The sequence below is a fragment of the Phyllobates terribilis genome, unplaced genomic scaffold (genome assembly GCF_046119375.1).
Source record: "Phyllobates terribilis strain yellow unplaced genomic scaffold, ASM4611937v1 Scaffold_10__3_contigs__length_209671492, whole genome shotgun sequence".
NCBI classification, from domain to species: domain Eukaryota; kingdom Metazoa; phylum Chordata; class Amphibia; order Anura; family Dendrobatidae; genus Phyllobates; species Phyllobates terribilis.
Window position 1 is genome coordinate 15365073 of NW_027362770.1, and position 23624 is coordinate 15388696.

A 23624-nucleotide genomic window follows, 5' to 3' on the forward strand; every position below is an offset into this window, starting at 1 on the left:
GTGATTATGGAGACTTCCCCCCTCCCCGCCCTTCCCCTCGCAGCAGTATAGACCTATAGCAGGGCTTCTCACAGTTTGTCACAGAGATATTTGTGGAGCCTGGAGGAATGTGTGATTATGGAGACTTCCCCCCTCCCCCTCGCAGCAGTATAGACCTAAAGCACGGCTTCTCACAGTTTGTCACAGAGATATTTGTGGAGCCGGGAGGAATGAGTGATTATGGAGACTTCCCCCTCTTCCCCTCCCCCTTGCAGCAGTATAGACCTATAGCAGGGCTTCTCACAGTTTGTCACAGAGATATTTGTGGAGCCGGGAGGAATGTGTGATTATGGAGACTTTCCCCTCTTCCCCTCCCTCTCACAGCAGTATAGACCTATAGCAGGGCTTCTAACAATTTGTCACAGAGATATTCGTGGAGCCGGGAGGAATGTGTGATTATGGAGACTTTCCCCTCTTCCCCTCCCCCTCACAGCAGTATAAACCTATAGCAGGGCTTCTCACAGTTTGTCACAGAGATATTTGTGGAGCCGGGAGGAATGTGTGATTATGGAGACTTCCCCCTCCTCCTCTCCCCCTCACAGCAGTATAGACCTATAGCAGGGCTTCTTACAGTTTGTCACAGAGATATTTGTGGAGGCGGGAGGAATGTGTGATTATGGAGAGTTCCCCCATCCCCGCCCTCCCCTTCTCAGCAGTATAGACCTATAGCAGGGCTTCTCACAGTTTGTCACAGAGATATTTGTGGAGCCGGGAGGAATGTGTGATTATGGAGACTTCCCCCTCTTCCCCACCCCTCGCAGCAGTATGGACCTATAGCAGGGCTTCTTACAGTTTGTCACAGAGATATTTGTGGAGCCGGGAGGAATATGTGATTATGGAGACTTCCGCTTCCTCCCCTCCCCCACTCAGCAGTGTAGACCTACAGCAGGGCTTCTCACAGTTTGTCACAGAGATATTTGCAGAGCCGGGAGGAATGTGTGATTATGGAGACTTCCCCCTCCTCCCCTACCCCTCGCAGCAGTATAGACCTATAGCAGGGCTTCTCACAGTTTGTCACAGAGATATTTGTGGAGCCGGGAGGAATGTGTGATTATGGAGACTCCCCCCTCCTCCCCTCCCCCTCGCAACAGTATAGACCGATAGCAGGGCTTCTTACAGTTTGTCAAAGAGATATTTGTGGAGCCGGGAGGAATGTGTGATTATGGAGACTTCCCGCCTCCCCACCCTTCCCCTCGCAGCAGTATAGACCTATAGCAGGGCTTCTCACAGTTTGTCACAGAGATATTTGTGGAGCCTGGAGGAATGTGTGATTATGGAGACTTCCCCCCTCCCCCTCGCAGCAGTATAGACCGATAGCAGAGCTTCTTACAGTTTGTCACAGAGATATTTGTGGAACCGGGAGGAATGTGTGATTATGGAGACTTCCCCCCTCCCCCTCGCAGCAGTATAGACCTATAGCAGGGCTTCTCACAGTTTGTCACAGAGATATTTGTGGAGCCGGGAGGAATGAGTGATTATGGAGACTTCCCTCTCTTCCCCTCCCCCTTGCAGCAGTATAGACCTATAGCAGGGCTTCTCACAGTTTGTCACAGAGATATTTGTGGAGCCGGGAGGAATGTGTGATTATGGAGACTTCCACTCTCACCCTCGCAGCAGTATAGACCTATAGCAGGGCTTCTCACAGTTTGTCACAGAGATATTTTTGGAGCCTGGAGGAATATGTGATTATGGAGACTTCCCCCTCCCCCTCGCAGCAGTATAGTCCTATAGCAGGGCTTCTCACAGTTTGTCACAGAGACATTTGTGGAGCCTGGAGGAATATGTGATTATGGAGACTTCCCCCTCTCACCCTCCCCTTCACAGCAGTATAGACCTATAGCAGGGCTTCTTACAGTTTGTCACAGAGATATTCGTGGAGCCTGGAGGAATGTGTGATTATGGAGACTTCCCCCTCTTCCCCTCCCCCTCACCGCAGTATAGACCTATAGCAGGGCTTCTCACAGTTTGTCACAGAGATATTTGTGGAGCTGGGAGAAATGTGTGATTATGGAGACTTCCCCCTCCTTCCCTCCCCCTCGCAGCAGTATAAACCAATAGCAGGGCTTCTCACAGTTTGTCACAGAGATATTTGTGGAGCCGGGAGGAATGTGTGATTATGGAGACTTCCCCCCTCCCCCTCACAGCAGTATAGACCTATAGCAGGGCTTCTTACAGTTTGTCACAGAGATATTTGTGGAGCCGGGAGGAATGTGTGATTATGGAGACTTCCCCCTCCCTGCCCTCCCCCTCGCAGCAGTATAGACCTTTAGCGGGGCTTCTCACAGTTTGTCACAGAGATATTTGTGGAGCCTTGACGAATGTGTGATTATGGAGACTTCCCCCCTCCCCCTCACAGCAGTATAGACCTATAGCAGGGCTTCTCACAGTTTGTCACAGAGATATTTGTGCAGCCGGGAGGAATATGTGATTATGGAGACTTTCCCCCTCTTCCACTTCCCCTCACAGCAGTATAGACAGATAGCAGGGCTTCTCACAGTTTGTCACAGAGATATTTGTGGAGCCGGGAGGAATGTGTGATTATGGAGACTTCCACCCTCCCCGCCCTCCCACTCGCAGCAGTATAGACCTATAGCAGGGCTTCTCACTGTTTGTCACAGAGATATTTGTGGAGCCGGGAGGAATGTGTGATTATGGAGACTTCCCCCTCCCGGCCCTCCCCCTCGCAGCAGTATAGACCTTTAGCAGGGCTTTTCACAGTTTGTCACAGAGATATTTGTGGAGCCTTGAGGAATGTGTGATTATGGAGACTTCCCTCCTCCCCCTCGCAGAAGTATAGACCTATATCAGGGCTTCTCACAGTTTCTCACAGAGATATTTGTGGATCCGGGAGGAATATGTGATTATGGAGACTTCCCCCTCCCCCTCGCAGCAGTATAGACCTATAGCAGGGCCTCTCACAGTTTGTCACAGAGACATTTGTGGATCCTGTAGGAATGTGTGATTATGGAGACTTTCCCCCTCTTCCCCTCCCCCTCGCAGCAGTATAGACCTATAGTAGGGCTTCTCACACTTTGTCACAGAGATATTTGTGGAGCCTGGAGGAATGTGTGATTATGGAGAGTTCCCCTCTCCCCCTCCCAGCAGTATAGACCTATAGCAGGGCTTCTTACAGTTTCTCACAGAGATATTTGTGGAGCCGGGAGGAATGTGTGATTATGGAGACTTCCCCCCCTCCCCGCCCTCCCCCTCCCAGCAGTATAGACCTATAGCAGGGCTTCTCACAGCTTGTCACATAGATATTTGTAGAGAATAGAGGAATGTGTGATTATGGAGACTTCCCCCTTCCCCCTCGCAGTAGTATTGACCGATAGCAGGGCTTCTCACAGTTTGTCACAGAGATATTTGTGGAGCCGGGAGGAATGGGTGATTATGGAGACTTCCCCCTCCTCCCCTCCCCCTCAAAGCAGTATAGACCCATAGCAGGGCTTCTTACAGTTTGTCACAGAGATATTTGTGGAGCATGGAGGAATGTGTGATTATGGAGACTTCCCCCTCCTCCCCTCCCCCTCACAGCAGTATATACCTATAGCAGGGCTTCTAACACTTTGTCACAGAGATATTTGTGGAGCCTGGAGGAATGTGTGATTATGGAGAGTTCCCCTCTCCCACTCCCAGCAGTATAGACCTATAGCAGGGTTTCTTACAGTTTCTCACAGAGATATTTGTGGAGCCGGGAGGAATGTGTGATTATGGAGACTGCCCCCTCCTCCCCTCCCCCTCGCAGCAGTATAGACCTATAGCAGGGCTTCTTACAGTTGGTCACAGAGATATTTGTGGAGCCTGGAGGAATGTGTGATTATGGAGACTTCCCCCCTCCCCCTCGCAGCAGTATAGACCTATAGCAGGGCTTCTCACAGTTTGTCACAGAGATATTTGAGGAGGCGGGAGGAATATGTGATTATGGAGACTTCCCCGCTCCCCCTCGCAGCAGTATAGACATATATCACGGCTTCTTACAGTTTGTCACAGAGATATTTGTGGAGCCGGGAGGAATGTGTGATTATGGAGACTTCCCCCTCTTCCCCTCCCCCTCACAGCAGTATAGACCTATAGCAGGGCTTCTCACAGTTTCTCACAGAGATATTTGTGGAGCCTGTAGGAATGTGTGATTATGGAGACTTCTCCCCTCCCCGCCCTCCCCCTCGCAGCAGTAGAGACCTATAGCAGGGCTTCTCACAGTTTCTCACAGAGATATTTGTGGAGCCTGGAGGAATGTGTGATTATGGAGACTTCCCCCTCCCCGCCCTCCCCCTCCCATCAGTATAGACCTATAGCAGGGCTTCTCACAGTTTGTCACAGAGATATTTGTGGAGCCTGGAGGAATGTGTGATTATGGAGACTTCCCCCTCCCCGCCCTCCCCCTCCCATCAGTATAGACCTATAGCAGGGCTTCTCACAGTTTGTGACAGAGACATTTGTGAAGCCGGGAGGAATGTGTGATTATGGAGACTTACCCCCTCCCCCTCGCAGCAGTATACACCTATAGCAGGGCTTCTCACAGTTTGTCACAGAGATATTTGTGGAGCCTGGAGGAATGTGTGATTATGGAGACTTCCCCCCTCCCCCTCTCAGCAGTATAGACCTATAGCAGGGCTTCTCACAGTTTGTCACAGAGATATTTGTGGAGGCGGGAGGAAAATGTGATTATGGAAGCTTCCCCCCTCCCCCTCGCAGTATTATAGACCTATAGCAGAGCTTCTCGCAGTTTGTCACAGAGATATTTGTGGAGCCGGGAGGAATGTGTGATTATGGAGACTTCCGCCTCTTTCCCTCCCTCTCACAGCAGTATAGACCTATATCAGGGCTTCTCACAGTTTGTCACAGAGATATTTGTGGAGCCGAGGGGAATGTGTGATTATGGAGACTTCCCCCTCCTCCCCTCCCCCTCACAGCAGTTTAGACCTATAGCATGGCTTCTCACAGTTTGTCACAGAGATATTTGTGGAGCCCGGAGGAATACGTGATTATGGAGACTTTCCCCCTCTTCCCCTCCCCCTCACAGCAGTATAGACCTATAGCAGGGCTCCTTACAGTTTGTCACAGAGATATTTGTGGAGCCGGGAGGAATGTGTGATTATGGAGACTTCCCCCTCCTCCCCTCCCGCTCACAGCAGTATAGATCTATAGCAGGGCTTCTTACAGTTTGTCACAGAGATATTTGTGGAGCCGAGAGGAATATGTGATTATGGAGACTTCCCCCTCTTCCACCTCCCCCTCACAGCAGTATAGACCTATAGCAGGGTTTCTCAAAGTTTGTCACAGATATATTTGTGGAGTCGGGAGGAATGTGTGATTATGGAGACTTCCCCCCTCCCCGCCCTCCCCCTCGCAGCAGTATAGACCTATAGCAGGGCTTCTCACAGTTTGTCACAGAGATACTTGTGGAGCCTGGAGGAATGTGTTATTATGGAGACTTCCGCGCTCCCCCTCGCAGCAGTACAGACCGATAGCAGGGCTTCTTACAGTTTGTCACAGAGATATTTGTGGAGCCTGGAGGATTGTGTGAACATAGAGACTTCCCCCCTCCCCCTCGCAGCAGTATAGACCTATAGCAGGGCTTCTCACAGTTTGACACAGAGACATTTGGGAAGCCAGGAGGAATGTGTGATTATGGAGACTTCCCCCTCTTCCCCTCCCCCTCACAGCAGTATAGACCTATAGCAGAGCTTCCCACAGTTTGTCACAGAGATATTTGTGGACCCGGGAGGAATGTGTGATTATAGAGGCTTCCCCTCTCCTCCCCTCCCCCTCGCAGCAGTATAGACCTATAGCAGGGCTTCTCACAGTTTGTCACAGAGATATTTGTGGAGCAGGGAGGAATGTGTGATTATTGAGACTTCCCCCTCTTCCCCTCCCCCTCGCAGCAGTACAGACCGATAGCAGGGCTTCTCACAGTTTGTCACAGAGATATTTGTGGAGCCGGGAGGAATATGTGATTATGGAGACTTCCCCCTCCTCCTCTGCCCCTCACAGCAGTATAGACCTATAGCAGGGCTTCTTACAGTTTGTCACAGAGATATTTGTGGAGGCGGGAGGAATGTGTGATTATGGAGAATTCCCCCATCCCCGCCCTCCCCCTCTCAGCAGTATAGACCTATAGCAGGGCTTCTCACAGTATGTCACAGAGATATTTGTGGAGCCGGGAGGAATGTGTGATTATGGAGACTTCCCCCTCTTCCCCTCCCCCTCGCAGCAGTATGGACCTATAGCAGGGCTTCTTACAGTTTGTCACAGAGATATTTGTGAAGCCGGGAGGAATATGTGATTATGGAGACGTCCGCTTCCTCCCCTCCCCCATGCAGCAGTGTAGACCTACAGCAGGGCTTCTCACAGTTTGTCACAGAGATATTTGCAGAGCCGGGAGGAATGTGTGATTATGGAGACTTCCCCCTCCTCCCCTCCCCCTCGCAGCAGTATAGACCTATAGCAGGTCTTCTCACAGTTTGTCACAGAGATATTTGTGGAGCCGGGAGGAATGTGTGATTATGGAGACTCCCCCCTCCTCCCCTCCCCCTCGCAACAGTATAGACCGATAGCAGGGCTTCTTACAGTTTGTCAAAGAGATATTTGTGGAGCCGGGAGGAATGTGTGATTATGGAGACATCCCGCCTCCCCACCCTCCGCCTCGCAGCAGTATAGACCTATAGCTGGGCTTCTCACAGTTTGTCACAGAGATATTTGTGGAGCCGGGAGGAATGTGTGATTATGGAGACTTCCCCCCTCCCCGCCCTTCCCCTCGCAGCAGTATAGACCTATAGCACGGCTTCTCACAGTTTGTCACAGAGATATTTGTGGAGCCTGGAGGAATGTGTGATTATGGAGACTTCCCCCCTCCCCCTCGCAGCAGTATAGACCGATAGCAGAGCTTCTTACAGTTTGTCACAGAGATATTTGTGGAACCGGGAGGAATGTGTGATTATGGAGACTTCCCCCCTCCCCCTCGCAGCAGTATAGACCTATAGCAGGGCTTCTCACAGTTTGTCACAGAGATATTTGTGGAGCCGGGAGGAATGAGTGATTATGGAGACTTCCCCCTCTTCCCCTCCCCCTTGCAGCAGTATAGACCTATAGCAGGGCTTCTCACAGTTTGTCACAGAGATATTTGTGGAGCAGGGAGGAATGTGTGATTATAGAGACTTCCACCCTCCCCCTCGCAGCAGTATAGACCTATAGCAGGGCTTCTCACAGTTTGTCACAGAGATATTTTTGGAGCCTGGAGGAATATGTGATTATGGAGACTTCCCCCTCCCCCTCGCAGCAGTATAGTCCTATAGCAGGGCTTCTCACAGTTTGTCACAGAGACATTTGTGGAGCCTGGAGGAATATGTGATTATGGAGACTTCCCCCTCTTCCCCTCCCCTTCACAGCAGTATAGACCTATAGCAGGGCTTCTCACAGTTTGTCACAGAGATATTTGTGTTGCTGGGAGAAATGTGTGATTATGGAGACTTCCCCCTCCTTCCCTCCCCCTCGCAGCAGTATAGACCGATAGCAGGGCTTCTCACAGTTTGTCACAGAGATATTTGTGGAGCCGGGAGGAATGTGTGATTATGGAGACTTCCCCCCCCCCTCGCAGCAGTATAGACCTATAGCAGGGCTTCTTACAGTTTGTCACAGAGATATTTGTGGAGCCGGGAGGAATGTGTGATTATGGAGACTTCCCCCTCCCTGCCCTCCCCCTCGCAGCAGTATAGACCTTTAGCGAGGCTTCTCACAGTTTGTCACAGAGATATTTGTGGAGCCTTGAGGAATGTGTGATTATGGAGACTTCCCCCCTCCCCCTCGCAGCAGTATAGACCTATAGCAGGGCTTCTCACTTTTTGTCACAGAGATATTTGTGCAGCCGGGAGGAATATGTGATTATGGAGACTTTCCCCCTCTTCCACTTCCCCTCACAGCAGTATAGACTGATAGCAGGGCTTCCCACAGTTTGTCACAGAGATATTTGTGGAGCCGGGAGGAATGTGTGATTATGGAGACTTCCCCCCTCCCCGCCCTCCCACTCGCAGCAGTATAGACCTATAGCAGGGCTTCTCACTGTTTGTCACAGAGATATTTGTGGAGCCTTGAGGAATGTGTGATTATGGAGACTTCCCTCCTCCCCCTCGCAGAAGTATAGACCTATATCAGGGCTTCTCACAGTTTCTCACAGAGATATTTGTGGATCCGGGAGGAATATGTGATTATGGAGACTTCCCCCTCCCCCTCGCAGCAGTATAGACCTATAGCAGGGCCTCTCACAGTTTGTCACAGAGACATTTGTGGATCCTGTAGGAATGTGTGATTATGGAGACTTTCCCCCTCTTCCCCTCCCCCTCGCAGCAGTATAGACCTTTAGTAGGGCTTCTCACACTTTGTCACAGAGATATTTGTGGAGCCTGGAGGAATGTGTGATTATGGAGAGTTCCCCTCTCCCCCTCCCAGCAGTATAGACCTATAGCAGGGCTTCTTACAGTTTCTCACAGAGATATTTGTGGAGCCGGGAGGAATGTGTGATTATGGAGACTTCCCCCCCTCCCCGCCCTCCCCCTCCCAGCAGTATAGACCTATAGCAGGGCTTCTCACAGCTTGTCACATAGATATTTGTAGAGAATAGAGGAATGTGTGATTATGGAGACTTCCCCCTTCCCCCTCGCAGTAGTATTGACCGATAGCAGGGCTTCTCACAGTTTGTCACAGAGATATTTGTGGAGCCGGGAGGAATGGGTGATTATGGAGACTTCCCTCTCCTCCCCTCCTCCTCAAAGCAGTATAGACCCATAGCAGGGCTTCTTACAGTTTGTCACAGAGATATTTGTGGAGCATGGAGGAATGTGTGATTATGGAGACTTCCCCCTCCTCCCCTCCCCCTCACAGCAGTATATACCAATAGCAGGGCTTCTAACACTTTGTCACAGAGATATTTGTGGAGCCTGGAGGAATGTGTGATTATGGAGAGTTCCCCTCTCGCACTCCCAGCACCATAGACCTATAGCAGGGCTTCTTACAGTTTCTCACAGAGATATTTGTGGAGCCGGGAGGAATGTGTGATTATGGAGACTGCCCCCTCCTCCCCTCCCCCTCGCAGCAGTATAGACCTATAGCAGGGCTTCTTACAGTTTGTCACAGAGATATTTGTGGAGCCTGGAGGAATGTGTGATTATGGAGACTTCCCCCCTCCCCCTCGCAGCAGTATAGACCTATAGCAGGGCTTCTCACAGTTTGTCACAGAGATATTTGAGGAGGCGGGAGGAATATGTGATTATGGACACTTCCCCGCTCCCCCTCGCAGCAGTATAGACATATATCACGGCTTCTTACAGTTTGTCACAGAGATATTTGTGGAGCCGGGAGGAATGTGTGATTATGGAGACTTCCCCCTCTTCCCCTCCCCCTCACAGCAGTATAGACCTATAGCAGGGCTTCTCACAGTTTCTCACAGAGATATTTGTGGAGCCTGGAGGAATGTGTGATTATGGAGACTTCTCCCCTCCCCGCCCTCCCCCTCGCAGCAGTAGAGACCTATAGCAGGGCTTCTCACAGTTTCTCACAGAGATATTTGTGGAGCCTGGAGGAATGTGTGATTATGGAGACTTCCCCCTCCCCGCCCTCCCCCTCCCAGCAGTATAGACCTATAGCAGGGCTTCTCACAGTTTTTCACAGAGACATTTGTGAAGCCGGGAGGAATGTGTGATTATGGAGACTTACCCCCTCCCCCTCGCAGCAGTATAGACCTATAGCAGGGCTTCTCACAGTTTGTCACAGAGATATTTGTGGAGCCTGGAGGAACGTGTGATTATGGAGACTTCCCCCCTCCCCCTCCCAGCAGTATAGACCTATATCAGGGCTTCTCACAGTTTGTCACAGAGATATTTGTGGAGGCGGGAGGAATATGTGATTATGGAAGCTTCCCCCCTCCCCCTCGCAGTATTACAGACCTATAGCAGAGCTTCTCGCAGTTTGACACAGAGATATTTGTGGAGCCGGGAGGAATGTGTGATTATGGAGACTTCCCCCTCTTTCCCTCCCCCTCACAGCAGTATAGACCTATATCAGGGCTTCCCACAGTTTGTCACAGAGATATTTGTGGAGCCGGGGGGAATGTGTGATTATGGAGACTTCCCCCTCCTCCCCTCCCCCTCACAGCAGTTTAGACCTATAGCATGGCTTCTCACAGTTTGTCACAGAGATATTTGTGGAGCCCGGAGGAATATGTGATTATGGAGACTTTCCCCCTCTTCCCCTCCCCCTCACAGCAGTATAGACCTATAGCAGGGCTCCTTACAGTTTGTCACAGAGATATTTGTGGAGCCGGGAGGAATGTGTGATTATGGAGACTTCCCCCTCCTCCCCTCCCCCTCACAGCAGTATAGATCTATAGCAGGGCTTCTTACAGTTTGTCACAGAGATATTTGTGGAGGCGGGAGGAATATGTGATTATGGAAGCTTCCCCCCTCCCCCTCGCAGTATTACAGACCTATAGCAGAGCTTCTCGCAGTTTGACACAGAGATATTTGTGGAGCCGGGAGGAATGTGTGATTATGGAGACTTCCCCCTCTTTCCCTCCCCCTCACAGCAGTATAGACCTATATCAGGGCTTCCCACAGTTTGTCACAGAGATATTTGTGGAGCCGGGGGGAATGTGTGATTATGGAGACTTCCCCCTCCTCCCCTCCCCCTCACAGCAGTTTAGACCTATAGCATGGCTTCTGACAGTTTGTCACAGAGATATTTGTGGAGCCCGGAGGAATATGTGATTATGGAGACTTTCCCCCTCTTCCCCTCCCCCTCACAGCAGTATAGACCTATAGCAGGGCTCCTTACAGTTTGTCACAGAGATATTTGTGGAGCCGGGAGGAATGTGTGATTATGGAGACTTCCCCCTCCTCCCCTCCCCCTCACAGCAGTATAGATCTATAGCAGGGCTTCTTACAGTTTGTCACAGAGATATTTGTGGAGCCGAGAGGAATATGTGATTATGGAGACTTCCCCCTCTTCCACCTCCCCCTCACAGCAGTATAGACCTATAGCAGGGTTTCTCAAAGTTTGTCACAGAGATATTTGTGGAGTCGGGAGGAATGTGTGATTATGGAGACTTCCCCCCTCCCCGCCCTCCCCCTCGCAGCAGTATAGACCTATAGCAGGGCTTCTCACAGTTTGTCACAGAGATACTTCTGGAGCCTGGAGGAATGTGTTATTATGGAGACTTCCCCGCTCCCCCTCGCAGCAGTACAGACCGATAGCAGGGCTTCTTACAGTTTGTCACAGAGATATTTGTGGAGCCTGGAGGATTGTGTGAACATGGAGACTTCCCCCCTCCCCCTCGCAGCAGTATAGAGCTATAGCAGGGCTTCTCACAGTTTTTCACAGAGACATTTGGGAAGCCAGGAGGAATGTGTGATTATGGAGACTTCCCCCTCTTCCCCTCCCCCTCACAGCAGTATAGGCCTATAGCAGAGCTTCCCACAGTTTGTCACAGAGATATTTGTGGACCCGGGAGGAATGTGTGATTATAGAGGCTTCCCCTCTCCTCCCCTCCCCCTCGCAGCAGTATAGACCTATAGCAGGGCTTCTCACAGTTTGTCACAGAGATATTTGTGGAGCAGGGAGGAATGTGTGATTATTGAGACTTCCCCCTCTTCCCCTCCCCCTTGCAGCAGTACAGACCGATAGCAGGGCTTCTCACAGTTTGTCACAGAGATATTTGTGGAGCCGGGAAGAATATGTGATTATGGAGACTTTCCCCCTCTTCCCCTCCCCCTCGCAGCAGTATAGACCGATAGCAGGGCTTCTCACAGTTTGTCACAGAGATATTTGTGGAGTCGGGAGGAATGTGTGATTATGGAGACTTCCCCCCTCCCCGCCCTCCCACTCGCAGCAATATAGACCTATAGCAGGGCTTTTCACAGTTTGTCACAGAGATATTTGAGGAGCCTGGAGGAATGTGTGATTATGGAGACTTACCCCCTCCCCCTCGCAGCAGTATAGACCTATAGCAGGGCTTCTCACAGTTTGTCACAGAGATATTTGCGGAGCCGGGAGGAATATGTGATTATGGAGACTTCCCACTCCCCCTCGCAGCAGTATAGACCTATAGCAGGGCTTCTCACAATTTGTCACAGAGACATTTGTGGAGCCTGGAGGAATGTGTGATTATGGAGACTTATCCCTCTTCCCCTCCCCCTCACAGAAGTATATGCAGCGATGGTGCAGCGGGGATGGTATAACCCCCAACGGGAGGGGTATGGCCTCAGGGCAGCCGACGTGGACGATGGGGGCAGCAGGAACCACTCAGAGACGATGCGTGTAGTTCAGGGTCTTTACTGGTGACAAAGATAGACCCTCCCGGAGTACTTGCTAGCAATCGGGGCCTGGTCAGTCCTTGAGCAGATGGGATCTCCCCTGGCCAGGCGGAGTTATAGGCCTTCCCAACTAACTGTACTCTTCTGGCTACCTGGCTAGAAGCGGATATAAGTAGCCCACGTCCCTGAGTGTACCGTGTGGTGCTCACCCGTATGGCCGGTGACTCGGGGCCTTCTAATGGCTTCCGCTCCACGATGGCGGTGCTGGTCCCACGCGTGTGACCGTGCCTTCGGGTTTCTAGGCCTGAGGACCTGAAATCCCCTGCCGGTCGGCTTCTGCTGCTGGGTAAGAGTTAGTCCCCACAGCCTCGGACGCCGGGTCCGGTAAGAAATCTTCTCAGTCAGGGCGAGCTCTGCAGCTGCCAGCCCCTGACTCGTAGTAGTATTGCTCCCACTGAGCTTCTGCTGTTTCTTCCTATGCTGCTTCTCTGTCTCTACTCTCCTTGACTCACTCACCCTGCTTCAGCCCCGGGTTTATATAGGGGAAGTTATTCCCCTCCCAAGACTGGGCAGGAGGTGTGGCATGCACAGGATCCCTGGCCAAGAGACCTCCCACCTGCTCTCAGACATAACATTGCTTGTTACTGTGGAAACCAGACCCCTGGGGTGCCACATTCCCCCCTAGTGAAATTTAGTACTCCGGGACTAAACATATTTTAGAAAAACATAACAAGATATAACAATAACAATACAATAAAGAAACACATAAAGGTGGTCACGGCATGTCCGTAACCGGGTGCAGTCTTTGAAGAAACAAAGGTGTCCATTTCACCAAAACAGGGAGACGTAACCAGGTAGGGGTCTGTCCTTCCCCGAGTCCTTAACAGTCTTTAGTCCATCCTGGGTTACGCTCCAACTAATTGTACAAGGATTCCCAGTAAATCCACCAAGGACTCCTAAAAATAACTAGAAACACAAAATTATACACAAGCAACAATACACAGGTAAACATAAATAAAACAATTTATACACTTTAAATCCTACAGCGTGCGGGTAACTGGCCTCTAGTGGCTCTAGTGGACCTACGGAGCTGACTGTCTGGCCCCGACCTACAGGGTGTAGGAGCTGTCAAGGGTAAACTGGGCAGCTGTCTACGAGTTCCCTGGCTCACTAGGGATATGGCAGGCTCACTGCAAGCAGAGGATTGATCCTCCTGGTCTGCGGGTGTGGGGTCTTCTGCCTCCTGGACCGGCTGTTCTTCCAGCTCTACCCGTTGCTCCGTAGGTGCTTGGGATGACGGTTGGAGGAAGGTGAGTACGGGCACCACAACTGCACCATTGACTTGAGTCCATGACCGAGGGAAGTCCCCGAGCACAGTACTAACCATATCTTCCCTTTCCTCTATGGGTCGATGGTCTTCTTGTTCCTCTTCAGGGTTCCTCAGTTGTTCGGGACACTTCTTCAGGTGGTCCCGGGATACAATGGCTGTGGTTTCCCCTCCGTCTTTACTGATGGTGCAGACCTTCGGGTTCTCGTGGCTTGAGGGCAGTACGGTGTACGGGTCCTTCTCCCACTGGTCGTCCAACTTGTGGAGCCGTCTTTTCCTCTTTAAGACCTGCTCTCCGGGTACCAGGGGAACGGCGGGAGCGTACTGGTTGTAAGTTTTCTCTTGTCTTTCCCTAGCCTGACAGAGACTTCGCTCCACGCTCTCCTGTACTTTCCGGTACTGTTGCTGCCTCTCTGTGTCCCAGTCTGCTTCTGGTGAAGTGTCCTCGGGTGTCAGGACTCCCATTTCCAGGTCAACAGGTAACTTACCAGGTCTCGCCCTCATTAGGTAAGCCGGGGTACAGTTGGTGGAACCTACCGGGATGTGGTTGTATAGGTCCACCAGATCGGGCAACTTCTCAGGCCACAGACTGCGTTCTTCCAGGGGCAACGTTTTTAGAAGATCCATTACCACCTGGTTCATTTTTTCACAAAGTCCATTAGTTTGCGGATGGTAGGGTGTCGTCCTTATCTTCCGGCAGCCATACAGATTGCAAAATTCCTGGAAGACCTCCGCTTCAAAGGCAGGTCCCTGGTCCGTCAGCACTTGGTCCGGGTACCCGTGTGGACGGCAGAAGTGCTGCTGGAAGGCTCTAGCTGCTGTTTGAGCCGTTAAGTCCTTGACGGGGACGACAACCAAGAACCGGGAGTAATGATCCACGATGGTTAACGCGTAGACGTAGCCACTTCTGCTTGGGGTCAGTTTTACATGATCCAAGGCTACCAGTTCCAACGGTTGCCGGGTGACGATGGACTGCAGGGGAGTCTTCTGGCTGGCACGGTCCTTCCTTCTCAGGTTGCACGGGCCACAGTCTCTGCACCACTTCTCGATGGTTCCCCTCATGCCTACCCAGTGGAACCGCTCGCGCAGCAGGAACTCCAGCTTCTTCCACCCGAAGTGTCCAGCTCCGTCGTGGTATGCCTCCATCACCATGGCTGCGTCTCTTCGTGGCACCACTACTTGCCAGAGTAATTCATGCGTCCGGGAGTTAACCATTCTGCGGCACAACTTCCCTTTGTAAAGGAACAGTCGACTCTTCTCTGCCCATAGTTGTTTGGCTTCCTCCGGAGCGTCTGGTTCAAGGCGAGCCTCCGGCCAAGTCAGCATCTCCTTCACCAGTCGGACGGCAGGGTCGCTGTCTTGCGTTTCCGCCCAGTTGTAGTGGGGTAAGGGGTTCAACGTAGCAGCCTGCTTACTCCTTACCCGGTGGGAATACTGGATAGTCCCATGACGGTGGAACGCAGGGAGTTCAACTTCTTCCAGTCCCTCCGGATCTTCTCCTCCGTCCGGCAGGTTGGGCATCCTGGACAGGGCGTCCGCGTTGGTATTGGAGCGTCCTGCCCGGTATTTTATTGTGAACTCGTAGTTGGGCCATCCACCTCTGCTCCAGGGCACCGAGTCTTGCTGTGTCCAGGTGTGTCAACGGGTTGTTATCCGTGTACACAGTGAACCGGGAAGAAGCGAGGTAATGCTTAAAGCGCTCGGTGACTGCCCATACCACGGCCAGGAACTCTAACTTAAATGAGCTGTAATTCTCGGGGTTCCTTTCGGTGGGTCGCAGTTTTCGGCTGGCGTAGGCGATTACTCGTTCTTTCCCTTGCTGAATCTGGGACAGTACGGCTCCAAGCCCGATGTTACTGGCGTCGGTGTAGAGGATAAAGGGCTGGCTATAATCCGGGTATGCCAGGATTTCATCCCCCGTGAGGGCCATCTTCAGCTGGCAGAAGGACTCTTCTTCCAGCTCCTCCCATTTGAAGGGCGGCTTCTGGTTCTTGGCCTTCCGGGACTGGCCTATCAGGAGGTCCTGCATAGGAGCTGCCTTTTTGGTGAAGCCGGGGATGAATCTGCGGTAATAGCCTACCAACCCAAGGAACTGCCGCACTTCCTTTACACTGGAGGGACTTGGCCATTCCTTAATTGCGGTGATCTTATCAGGGTCAGGAGCCACTCCATCAGCGCTCACCACGTGTCCCAGGTACTGCACCTTTGGCTTCAGGAGGTGACACTTAGAGGGTTTCAGCTTCAGGCCGTAACTTGCCAGGGCTTCGAACACTTCCGCCAGATGTTTCAGGTGGTCCTCATAAGTCTTGGAATATACGATAACATCGTCCAGGTACAACAAGACCGTCTCGAAGTTTTTGTGTCCCAGACAGCACTCCATTAATCGTTGGAAGGTTCATGGTGCGTTACAAAGTCCAAACGGCATACAGGTAAACTCGCTAAGTCCCATCGGGGTGGTGAATGCGGTCTTCTCCCGGTCCGCCTCTGCTACAGGAACCTGCCAGTACCCGCTAGTGAGATCCAAGGTAGAGAAGAAGTTAGCAGATCTTAAAGCAGCCAAAGACTCCTCTATCCTTGGTAAAGGGTACGCATCCTTGTGTGTGATACGGTTGATTTTCCGATAATCTACACACATCCTCATAGTGTTGTCTTTCTTTTTGACTAAAACTAGTGGGGCTGCCCAGGGGCTACAGCTATCCCGGATTACCCCAGCCTCCTTCATGTCTCTAAGCATCCCCTTGGCGTGTTGGTAATGTGCAGGGGGTACGGGTCGATACCTCTCTTTTATGGGAGGATGATCTCCCGTGGGGATGCGGTGTTCTACCCCCTTGACTCGCCCGAAGTCTAACGGGTGTTTACTAAACACTCTTTCATACTCTTGAACCACCCGGTAGACTCCCTGTTTCTGGTGGGAGGGAGTGGAGTCAGTTCCCAAGTGTAGTTGCTGACACCAATCCTCCATTACTTTCTTAGAGCCGTTACCTTCCTCCGGGTGAGATGGAGGCAAGGGTTCCACAGATTGTATAGCATTTTGGTTAATGGTATATAATTTGGCTAGCGTGGCATACCGGGGCAGGTACACTTCCCTCTTCCCGATATTGATTATGCGAACGGGCACCCTCCCATGGCGTATATTAACCACCCCCCGTGCTGTCAAGATGGTGGGCCTACTGTCTGAGTAAACTGGTTCTACCATTGCCTGGTAATCTCTACCTCTCAGACCAATAGCTGCCCGGCACCAAATCATCATTTCACTTTTTGGGGGCATGGCAATAGGAAAAGGGTCACACATTCTTACGCTACCAATCTCACCGCCGGAGAGTTCCACCTGTTGCCGTCGCATCAGTGCCCGGATCTCTTTCTGGAGCACCCGCTGCTCGCCGGAGCTGGCGTTCTTGGCAACCTGCTGTAGGAGGAAAATCACCTCTGCAAGACAATTTTCAATTACATTAGTTCCTAGAGTTATTTTTGGGTGACTCTCATGTTTGTCAATATCTACAATGATCAGTCCCTGTGCTGCCAGTTCGACTCTACCGATTTTGATGGTCACCTCTTTAAATCCGATCTGTGGCACGGGCTGGCCATTGCTGGCGATGATACTCAAGTCGTCGTCAGGGTAGCGGGTAATATCCGAGTCATTCCAGTACTGCTTAAAGAGCACGTACGGGATGGTGGTGACCTGTGACCCGGTGTCCAGTAGGGCACTCATGGGAATGCCATCCAGTACCACAGGCAAGACTGGACGTCCTCCCACATATCTGTCGCGCCAGTTCGATGGGCCTGGTGATCTTTTTCCTGGGGGTTGGCCCTCTACCCCAGGTTGTGCCCGTTTAAAGAACAGTACCTTGCCATATGTCTGGGTTGATTGCAGCGGCGGCAGATGGGTCGTCCGTCCTCGCTGTATCGGTCACTGGGTCTTCCTCTGGCCGGTGGGGTCCTCCTTGGTCGACGCCACAGGATGTCCTCCGGTCCGGATGCCAGCTGGATCTTCCCTGGGGTGGAAGCCTGTAAAGACTGCACAGTTCGGGTTAGCGCAGCAACGCTCTTAGCTAGCTCTTGGACCTGATAGTGTAGGTCTGGAGCCGGGTCATTGTCCAAAGCCTGCGCATCAGCTCCCACAGGCCCTGCCGACAAGGGCGCCGCCTCCTGGTGGTAAGTGATAGCGGGGCGCCTGTGGGTCACAACGCCACCCGGTGCCGGTTCTCGGAGCACCCGGATGGCTCTGTCCTTGAACTGTGCAAAGCCCAGATGGGGATCCTGTAAGGCCATTGCCCGCAACTGGGTTCGGTGGGTATTACAATATAGTCCCTCTATAAACTGTTCGGTCAACAGCCTGTCCTCGTTTCCCACTCCATCAGGGTCGGTCTGCTTAATGGCCCTCAGGGCCTCTTGTAGGTTTAGTGCATAGTCCCTTATACTCTCATGCGCTCGCTGCTTGCACCCGTAGAATCTAAGCTTAATCTCGGCTGAGGTGCGGGTATCAAAGGTGTCCTTCAGCCGGGTTAGTATCCCTGCGACAGTCTTCCTCCCAGGTGGCCAGGATTTTACTTCCCTTTTGGCTGCCCCGGTTAGTTGGGCCACCAGGATGCTCACTTTTTGCTCTTCTGTGAGGGGGTACACCTGGAAGAGGCTATCCAGCTTTTCTCTAAAGTCATGCAGGGTATGTGACTCCCCTGAGTACTGGGGTAGCCAAGCTGCTCCCGGGATATAGGGCATGGTGAGGGGCATAACTGCAGCAGCGGTAGCGCTGGCGGGGGTTGAGGCGGTGAAGCTCTCCTCCGTATCCGACATCTTCCTCCCCCCTAGTGGACCGTGGCCTACCTTGCGATGATCCTCTTCCGTAGGCCGCGGCTCCGCAGTGGATGGTTGAGGACCTTCCGTCGCGCTCCTGTGACGTCGGCGTCTGCTGGGCTCCTTCCAGGACCTTACGCAACGTCCGGACGTGAGGCGGGGCTTCAGTTCTCGCGCGCTTTCGGAGTCCACTCCCCTCTTCTTCCCGCGTGGCGTCCTCAAGATGGCGTCCAATGGCGAGAAACCTCCACGGATGGCGGGAAGAAGGCAGAAGATGGTGCCGGATGGCGGGAAGCTTCACCGATGGCGGGAAGAAGGCTGAAGATGGCGCCGGATGGCGGGAATCTTCACCACAGGTAAGTTTGAAAAGTCTCTTTTTCAGGCATGCAGTACCCGGTGGTTGCGGGCACGAAATCCTGCCGACTACGCCAAAGTTGACGCGCCCCTGGGCCTGTATCGCGCTGCGTTGCGCACGCGGGAGCTTACCCGGAGCCAGATCTGCTGGGGGTCGTAGTCTCCGAGTGGCGGCGACCCGGTCCGTGCCCAGGGTGTCAAAGTCAGTGGCAGTCTGTTAGCAGTAGATGTTGGATGACTACGCCACCCGTTGAATGCAGCTTTGGAGCTGCCGCTGCAGGGCAGACCGCTGAGGCCGGTGGAAGGATGGTGCAGCGGGGATGGTATAACCCCCAACGGGAGGGGTATGGCCTCAGGGCAGCCGACGTGGACGATGGGGGCAGCAGGAACCACTCAGAGACGATGCGTGTAGTTCAGGGTCTTTACTGGTGACAAAGATAGACCCTCCCGGAGTACTTGCTAGCAATCGGGGCCTGGTCAGTCCTTGAGCAGATGGGATCTCCCCTGGCAAGGCGGAGTTGTAGGCCTTCCCAACTAACTGTACTCTTCTGGCTACCTGGCTAGAAGCGGATATAAGTAGCCCACGTCCCTGAGTGTACCGTGTGGTGCTCACCCGTATGGCCGGTGACTCGGGGCCTTCTAATGGCTTCCGCTCCACGATGGCGGTGCTGGTCCCACGCGTGTGACCGTGCCTTCGGGTTTCTGGGCCTGAGGACCTGAAATCCCCTGCCGGTCGGCTTCTGCTGCTGGGTAAGAGTTAGTCCCCACAGCCTCGGACGCCGGGTCCGGTAAGAAATCTTCTCAGTCAGGGCGAGCTCTGCAGCTGCCAGCCCCTGACTCGTAGTAGTATTGCTCCCACTGAGCTTCTGCTGTTTCTTCCTATGCTGCTTCTCTGTCTCTACTCTCCTTGACTCACTCACCCTGCTTCAGCCCCGGGTTTATATAGGGGAAGTTATTCCCCTCCCAAGACTGGGCAGGAGGTGTGGCATGCACAGGATCCCTGGCCAAGAGACCTCCCACCTGCTCTCAGACATAACATTGCTTGTTACTGTGGAAACCAGACCCCTGGGGTGCCACATATAGAGCTATAGCAGGGCTTCGCACAGTTTGCCACAGAGATATTTGTGGACCAGGGAGGAATGTGTGATTATAGAGGCTTCCCCTCTCCTCCCTCCCCCTCGCAGCAGTATAAACCTATAGCAGGGCTTCTCACAGTTTGTCACAGAGATATTTGTGGAGCCGGGAGGAATGTGTGATTATGGAGACGTCCCCCTCCCTCTCGCAGCAGTTTAGACCTATAGCAGGGCTTCTCACAGTTTGTCACAGAGATATTTGTGGAGCAGGAAGGAATATGTGATTATGGAGACTTTCACCCTCTTCCCCTCCCCCTCATAGCAGTATAGACCGATAGTAGAGCTTCTCACAGTTTGTCACAGAGATATTTGTGGAGCCGGGAGGAATGTGTGATTATGGAGACTTCCCCCTCCTCCCCTCCCACTCGCAGCAGTATAGACCTATAACAGGGCTTTTCACAGTTTGTCACAGAGATATTTGTGGAGTCGGGAGGAATGTGTGATTATGGAGACTTCCCCCTGCTCCCATCCCCCTCGCAGCAGTATAGACCTATAGCAGGGCTTCTCACAGTTTGTCACAGAGATATTTGTGGAGCCGGGAGGAATGTGTGATTATGTAGACTTCCCCCCTCCCCGCCCTCCCCCTCGCAGCAGTATTGACCTATAGCAGGGCTTCTCACAGTTTGTCATAGAGATATTTGTGGAGTCGGGAGGAATGTATGATTATGGAGACTTCCCCCTCCTTCCCTCCCCCTCACAGCAGTATAGACCGATAGCAGGGCTTCTTACAGTTTGTCACAGAGATATTTGTGGAGCCGGGAGGAATATGTGATTATGGAGACTTCCCCCTCTTCCCCCTCCCCCTCACAGCAGTATAGACCTATAGCAGGGCTTCTCACAGTTTGTCACAGAGATATTTGTGGAGCCTGGAGAAATGTGTGATTATGGAGACTTCCCCCCTGCCCACCCTCCCAGCAGTATAGACCAATAGCAGGACTTCTCACAGTTTGTCACAGAGATATTTGTGGAGCCTGGAGGAATGTGTGATTATGGAGACTTCCCCCCTCCCCCTCGCAACAGTATAGACCGATAGCAGGGATTCTCACAGTTTGTCACAGAGATATTTGTGGAACCGGGAGGAATGTGTGATTATGTAGACTTCCCCCCTCCTCCCCTCCCCCTCACAGCAGTATAGATCTATAGCAGGGCTTTTCACATTTTGTCACAGAGATATTTTTGGAGCCTGGAGGAATGTGTGATTATGGAGACTTCCCCCTCCTCCCCTCCCCCTCACAGCAGTATAGACCTATAGCAGGGCTTCTCACAGTTTGTCACAGAGATATTTGTGGAGCCGGGAGGAATATGTGATTATGGACACTTTCCCCCTCTTCCCCTCCCCCTCACAGCAGTATAGACCTATAGCAGGGCTTCTTACAATTTGTCACAGAGATATTTGTGGAGTCGGGAGGAATGTGTGAATATGGAGACTTCCCCCTCCCCCCCTCCCCCTCACAGCAGTATAGATCTATAGCAGGGCTTCTTACAGTTTGTAACAGAGATATTTGTGGAGCTGGGAGGAATATGTGATTATGGAGAATTCCCCCTCTTCCCCCTCCCCCTCACAGCAATTTAGATCTATAGCAGGGTTTCTCAAAGTTTCTCACAGAGATATTTGTGGAGTCGGGAGGAATGTGTGATTATGGAGACTTCCCCCCTCCCCGCCCTCCCCCTTGCAGCAGTATAGACCTATAGCAGGGCTTCTCACAGTTTGTCACAGAGATATTTGTGGAGCCTGGAGGAATGTGTGATTATGGAGACTTCACCGCTCCCCCTCACAGCAGTATAGACCGATAGCAGGGCTTCTTACAGTTTGTCACAGAGATATTTGTGGAGCCGGGAGGAATATGTGATTATGGAGACTTTCCCCCTCTTCCCCTCCCCCTCACAGCAGTATAGACCTACAGCAGGGCTTCTCACAGTTTGTCACAGAGATATTTGTGGAGCCGGGAGGAATGTGTGATTATGGAGACTTCCCCCCTGCCCCTTGCAGCAGTATAGACCTATAGCAGGGCTTCTCACAGTTTGTCACAGAGATATTTGTCGAGAAGGGAGGAATGTGTGATTATGGAGACTTCCCCCCTCCCCGCCTTCCCCCTCGCAGCAGTATAGACCTATAACAGTTCTTCTCACAGTTTGTCACAGGGATATTTGTGGAGACTGGAGGAATAAGTGATTATGGAGACTTCCCCCTCCCCCTCGCAGCAGTATAGACCTAAAGCAGGGCTTCTCACAGTTTGTCACAGAGATATTTGTGGAGCCGGGAGGAATATGTGATAATGGAGACGTTCCCCCTCTTCCCCTCCCCCTCACAGCAGTATAGACCTATAGCAGGGCTTCTTACAGTTTGTCACAGAGATATTTGTGGAGTCGGAAGGAATGTGTGAATATGAAGACTTCCCCCTCCTCCCCTCCCCCTCACAGAAGTGTAGATCTATAGCAGGGCTTCTTACAGTTTGTCACAGAGATATTTGTGGAGCCGGGAGGAATATGTGATTTTGGAGAATTCCCCCTCTTCCCCCTCCCCTTCACAGCAGTTTAGACTTATAGCAGGGTTTCTCAAAGTATGTCACAGAGATATTTGTGGAGTCGGGAGGAATGTGTGAATATGAAGACTTCCCCCTCCTCCCCTCCCCCTCACAGAAGTATAGATCTATAGCAGGGCTTCTTACAGTTTGTCACAGAGATATTTGTGGAGCCGGGAGGAATATGTGATAATGGAGACATTCCCCCTCTTCCCCTCCCCCTCACAGCAGTATAGACCTATGGCAGGGCTTCTTACAGTTTGTCACAGAGATATTTGTGGAGTCGGAAGGAATGTGTGAATATGAAGACTTCCCCCTCCTCCCCTCCCCCTCACAGAAGTATAGATCTATAGCAGGGCTTCTTACAGTTTGTCACAGAGATATTTGTGGAGCCGGGAGGAATATGTGATTATGGAGAATTCCCCCTCTTCCCCCTCCCCCTCACAGCAATTTAGACCTATAGCAGGGTTTCTCAAAGTTTCTCACAGAGATATTTGTGGAGTCGGGAGGAATGTGTGATTATGGAGACTTCCCCCCTCCCCGCCCTCCCCCTTGAAGCAATATAGACCTATAGCAGGGCTTCTCACAGTTTTCACAGAGATATTTGTGGAGCCTGGAGGAATGTGTGATTATGGAGACTTCCCCGCTCCCCCTCACAGCAGTATAGACCGATAGCAGGGCTTCTTACAGTTTGTCACAGAGATATTTGTGGAGCCGGGAGGAATATGTGATTATGGAGACTTTCCCCCTCTTCCCCTCCCCCTCACAGCAGTATAGACCTACAGCAGGGCTTCTCACAGTTTGTCACAGAGATATTTGTGGAGCCGGGAGGAATGTGTGAATATGGAGACTTCCCCCCTGCCCCTCGCAGCAGTATAGACCTATAGCAGCGCTTCTCACAGTTTGTCACAGAGATGTTTGTCGAGCAGGGAGGAATGTGTGATTATGGAGACTTCCCCCCTCCCCGCCTTCCCCCTCGCAGCAATATAGACCTATAACAGTTCTTCTCACAGTTTGTCACAGGGATATTTGTGGAGACTGGAGGAATAAGTGATTTTGGAGACTTCCCCCTCCCCCTAGCAGCAGTATAGACCTATAGCAGGGCTTCTTACAATTTGTCACAGAGATATTTGTGGAGTCGGGAGGAATGTGTGAA